A 6,084-nucleotide genomic window follows, 5' to 3' on the forward strand; every position below is an offset into this window, starting at 1 on the left:
TTATTTTTAGTGGGTGGGCAAGAGCTGGGTTTGTATTCATAGAATCAGAGTGGCCTGGGTTGGAAGGGACCTCAAAGATTATCCTGTTCCAAGCCCCTGCCATGGGCAAGGACACTTTCCAGTACCCCAGGTTGCTCAGAGCTCCATACAGCCTGGCCTTGAACACTGCCAGGGATGGGGCACCCACAGCTTCTCTGGGCAACCTGTGCCAGTGCCTCACCACCCTCACAGGAAAGAATTTCTTCCTAATACCTGATATCTAACCTAAGATCTAATCTAATCCTGCCCTCTTGAGTTTGAGGCCATTTCCCCCCATCCTGTCACTACATGTCCTTGTAAAAGTCTCTCTCCATCTTTCCCACAGGCTCCCTTAAGGCAGTGAAAGGCCACAATTAGGTCACCCTGAAGCCTCCTTAGGAGCCCTTCCTGTTTGCCCTCCATTTCTTGCCTTCTAGAAAGATGAGGATGTAAAATAAAATGTAAGAGATGTGTTCTTCCCTGGCACCAGCTGTCTCACTGCAGTAGCTATTCACTAATTAGGTGCTTAAATGCTTAATTTTCTATATTCATAAAAACACAAACCCAACTCATTAAAATCCTACTGTGCCACAGCATTACAAACTCCTAACACCACCCCACAGTTCCCTGACAATTCCAGAGAAGGTGAAGCACCCATGGGCTTAGTAACACATTCTTCTCTGGGTTGCATTCTGCACCTAGATTTTGCATTCCTAGTCAGGTGTTGGCCACTTCAGGATGTGAGAATGGCTGGGACAAGGTGTCTCTTGATGTCCACAGGATGGGGTGCCAAATCCAGCCACATTAGAATTTTCCATCTGGTGAATTTATCTGGACTAGGGAAAATATGATGTATGGTAGGGTTTTGTAAAGAAATGAAGCTTTGAACTAGGGCTTGTCCTTTGGTGATTCATGCAAAAGTAGGCAGCAGATGCCAAGAGCTGTCCCTAAGGTTGGTCCCAGTTGTACCAAGGCTGTGAAAGGAGAGCTCCATCTGAAAACAGCAACACTGACTATAGCTTAGTTCCATTTCTAAAAATGATTTTTACATAATGAGAAAGGAGGGAGTGAGTTTGAGTCCTATTATTTCTGCATCCACAGACAGCAAATATCAAAACCATCTACAGTTACCCTAATGTTACCTAATGCTTAAAAGCTACACTTGCCAGAATCAGGTTATATTCAGTAGTAACAATTTTTATAATTATATTATGAAAAAACCTGCTAAATAAACACCCTACCTACTTGCTTGTGTGGCAAGGTACAGTATCAGTGAGGGAAAAGAATTATTCAGAGATAATTGAGTTTCTAAACCTGGTGTACTTTTCAGTGCCAAAGGCAGGCAGAGAGCAGCACACCAGAAGTGACCTTCCCATTCTTTGCCCCTTTTCCATCAGTTCAAGCAGCTGTTAGTCTGAGTGACTGCACAGCAAACAATTTCTATTGACTCAAATGTGTATTTCCTTAAACACACAACAGCTCACAGCTGCTCTCTCCTGAGAAACTGCCCACTGAGCCATTTCTGTGTTAAAGAAGGTGCCAGGGTATACAATGCCCAGCTCCCCCTCCAATACCTCATTCCACCCCCTCTCTCACTGTCTCATCGCTGCTGCTAATGCACTGAGAAGAGAGCTTCCATCTCTGTGCTCCTGGTCACAGGGACATGGCAGAAAAGGGGATGGAGGCACAGCCCTCCAACTCCTCTGTGCCCATTCCAGGCTATCCCAATCCACGGAGGAGGAGAGGATGAACTGCTCAGCCATGGAGCCGGAATTTCCCGGAATTCCCATTCCCAGTAAGGCAGTGCTGGCTGCAGCAGCCCCGAGCGAGCTCCCGAGCCCAGGCCAGCCCCAGAGGCTGTGCAGAGCCTGCCAGTCCTTCCAGCAGCGCAGAGAAGGGGCTGTCCCAGCAGCTGCTCCAGGATATCCCAGCTCCCAGAGCCATCTGCTCCCCATTCCCTCACTAGAGGGAGTCTCAAGACAAGCATTGCTGAGCCCTCTGCAGAACTGACAAAGGAGCAGAGTGGTGGCACAGGAAAATGGGATGGGAAATGATCCCTCAAAAGCCAAACAACAGCAGCTGCCGTGTTTCAAAAAGGCTCTTGTGTTTTCTTTCTACAGAAGGCATTGCTTATATTATGCTGTTTCCTTCTGAAAGAGACCCTGAAAGTGCAAATGAGAACTAAGCTAATGATGCTCTTGCTGAATACACACCTCTGTACTTTATCTCCCACTGCAGCACACCACAGCTGGGGAACAACGCGAGGATTAGTTGGTATTTAAAACCCCAAGATTCTGACCATGAAAAGCTACTGTTTACATTTAGACCTTGAGAACACAGTGCTAGAATAGGATCCTACATATTAGTGAAACAAAAAAGGCAACACCTGTACTTTTTCTGGAGGAAACAAGATTATCATGGTCACTCCAGAAGCTGCTCAAGAAACAGCTTCTCTGGAGGCAGATGCAAGTTGTTATTTTTTCCCCTCAGGAGTTCTAAAGGTGAAATTTGCATATATTGAAGCCAGCTTAGGGATGCTGCTTCACTTGGTCTCTGAAGATCCCAGGGAAGGGTGATCACCAATAAACAGCCAATAAAACTCATAAAAATCATCCTGTTAAATATGAGAACTCAGATCAAAGAATAAGGAGTTGCCATCCAGGCACACCTTAAATTTATGAGCAGTTTCCCTTCATCCCTAGTTTAATTTCCATGTTCAGTGTCATGTTGCTCACTGCATATAAAGCCACGACTCAATTTCAACTACAATAGCTTTATAACTCTTAGCCTAAAGGCCCTCTTTCTATGCATTTTTCTTTTCAACAAGAGGCAAGTTAAGTGCTGTAGATATTAATTTATTTGTGTTCACTGAGTATTATAAAATATGAAGGAACTTATGAATAGCATGTGTGATTTCTTACTCTGTATTTTAACTTTCTACTTTGTTTTCAGATGAGAAAAATAACCAGCCAGTTATCCATCCTGATGGGTATTTAGTTCAATCCACAGGTAATGACAGTATCACCATAAGAGTCTTTATTAATTTATCTATTAATTATTTACAGGTCCCAAGCTGCACTTCAGTTGGCTCAGTCTTTGGATTAACAGCTGCTTGTGCTCCTCTTGGGCTGAGCTCTCCTGTACATTAAGCACTATCAACCACATCAGTGGCTGCCAGAGTCTCAGTTTCAATTCTGACTCTATTACAATTTCTCCACTGAAAACTGTTCCTGCAGATGATTTTATTCTGGGAAGGATGAACAACTGCAGCCAGCACTGGAACACTCCTTTACCATCACTGGGATTTTACCCCAGCTCCCAAAAGCAACACTCACACCCCTTTGCTCCCATTTGCTTAAAAGCAAAAAGTTTTCCTTTGGTCCCCTGGCAGCTGCAGTTGGGCTGGAGATTGCTAAACCATCTGTGCCTGACGTGGCACTGCAGACCTGGCCCTGCCAGCTCCTGCATGTTTCATCACAGCTCAGCTTTCAGTCTAGACAGCTCCTCCATGTTTCAGATGTCTCTTGGGCTCCTCAGGACAAAGCCAGGGTGGCACCGAGCGTGCACAGAGCATTTTTTAAAATTTAAAACCAGAAGAAAGCCCCTCAGAAACATATTGCAACATAGCAGTTATGAAACATGGAAAAAATTGTGCTGGGAGTGCATTCCCATGCTGCCATTCCTGACTGGCTGAATAGATGCAGTTTGACCCAAAAACCAGCACATCCTCCTGCTCATGCCTGATGCACAAGTGTCATCAGCAGAACTTCAAAGTGATAACTCCCAACTGCTTGGTGACATGGTTTCTTTATTATTAAACTGTGAAAACTCTTGCATCTAAACAACCCTTTCCCAAACAAATTCACAGAGAACAAACTTTGGAGGCTGCCTGCCTGTAGCTGACTCAGTCACATATCTGGCAACACTGGTGAATAAAGGCTACCTAAATAATTGCAGCTTTTCAACTAAAAGATTGCAATTGCACATTTTAAAGCAATAAGGCAATAAAATACCTTAATGCACTGTCACAGTCCAGTAACTAAACCTTGGTAAAGTGAAGAACCCACTCACATGAGTTCAGGGGAAAAAAAAAAAGCAAACTCCAGCTTATTTTAGGCAGGCACTTGCACTACGTAAATGCAGCTCCCTTCCCAAATGGCTCCCAAAGGCTGGTCAGAAGCTGAGCAGGCTGTCCCACTCTTGGGGTAAGTGAGCATCCACAGACAAGGGTACTGGCCTTTTTTCCTTACAGCTCCTCAAAAAGTAGCATTGTTCAAGGGAAGCACAGAAAAGAAGCATTTGGAAGGAGCTGCTCTGAATCACAAGCTTGTGGGCTTTCATCCCAAACCACCACTACTACAGCTTTTTGTCTGGAGTATCCACAAGAAAGGAAGGCACACTTTTTCCTCTGACATGCAAAGCAGTGCTGTGGGAGAAGACAAAGCAATTCTGCTAAAGAACCAGGGAGACCTGAAAGCTTTTCAGGCACACATAGAGGACAATGAGACTTCTGTGCACTGCTGGTCACAGCCAAACCAGGAAAAGCAAACACATCTTGGGTATTCCTGCAGAGGAATTTACCATCTGCACTGGGTGCAGTCATGAAGCCCATCCTTCCCCAACCCTCTTTTTGCTTGTGCTCTGGGCTTCCAGCACGGGTTCCTCTGGGGGCTGTGTGCTCAGTGCCTGGGAGAGGGGACACCCTCAATCAGCACCTTGCTCTGCTCTCTTCTCTGGAGAAAACTTGCTATAAATCTGGTGAGTTGATTTTTTAACCCCACCAGAGCTGGATGCAGTGCAATGCTTAAAGGACAGGCCAGCTGCTGTGAAGGCTCCTCAATTTGCACAGCCCATTTCTTCTTTCCTGAAGGAATTGAACTCTTTAGGCAAAAATCAGCTTTTCCCTTAAAGAGTTCATCTTTTTTGTGTAGTTCTCAGAAGGATCCTCTGCTGATCCTGATCACAAAGATATTTTACTTGCTGCTAGAGACAAAACTGCTTTGCAAAGACAACCAAATTCCACTTTCCCAACCCCACAGACAGCTCATTGCTGGTGCTGCACCCTCAAAGGGCACTGCAAGGAAATCCTGTGAGTTTGCAAGGTGATTCTCTTACCCTGTGTCCTTTGGGCAGGGTGTTTGTGCTTTTCTCTTTGAAAACATCTGGAGAGGACAGAGTGCCTTTGGAGCAGGGCTGGCTCTGCCAGGAGTCAGACTGGCTGCAAGAGTGCCCTGAGGGAGGTCAGTGCAGCTGGGTCCTGCTTTGCAAGCACTGACACACCAGAAACACAGAGCTTGGACAGGGCTGCACCTAAGGAGCAACACAAGTTCTGCTCCTGACAAGACTCCACAGGGTTTGTCACAAGCTGTCTTAATAAAGCATTTAGGAAAAAAGCAAAAAGAATCCCACACAGACCTGACTGTCCCACTGTGAGACATCTACAGAGCACTGCATTTGCAAACCAATGCATAAAAAAAGGAAGAAAAATGTAGATGTAGATCTAAATCTGACCTGAGGATTAGATTAAACTGAAAAAACAGAGCTAGCCTGAGAATTTCAAAGTGTCCATGGCATCTGTATTCCTGTCTACCCTACTGAAAATCAGAGAGCCTTATCCACTATGGTCTACTTATCTTGGAAGGTTTCAAGAAATATCTCTTGGAGTTTGGTAAGTGTTTTCCTGAGGAAGCATATTTTAATAGGATGACACTGACTTTATTTTCTCTTAGAGAAAATAAATAGATTATTCCTCCTGCAGCAGGGAAGCCATTTGCACTTTGTAATTCCTAAGTTTTTTAATTGTGCTGGCATAGCTGTTTCAGGGACAGGAGAAGGACTAGCAAGGAGAAGCTGGGAACTGGGGAAAATAAAATAGGTAATTACATGGTACATTTGTTACAGAAGCCTTGTAGCTGGATGAGTACTAAATTAATATAAATAAATTCATTTTCATAGCCAGAGGACTAAAGGTTAGTTGTGTTTAAGCTAAGTCAAAAACCTATTATTTTTCATATTTCTTCCTGAAATAGAATTCCTCTTGCTTTCCTTATAAATAACCAAATAGAT

Source organism: Serinus canaria, chromosome 5, assembly GCF_022539315.1.
Source record: "Serinus canaria isolate serCan28SL12 chromosome 5, serCan2020, whole genome shotgun sequence".
Lineage (NCBI taxonomy): Eukaryota > Metazoa > Chordata > Aves > Passeriformes > Fringillidae > Serinus > Serinus canaria.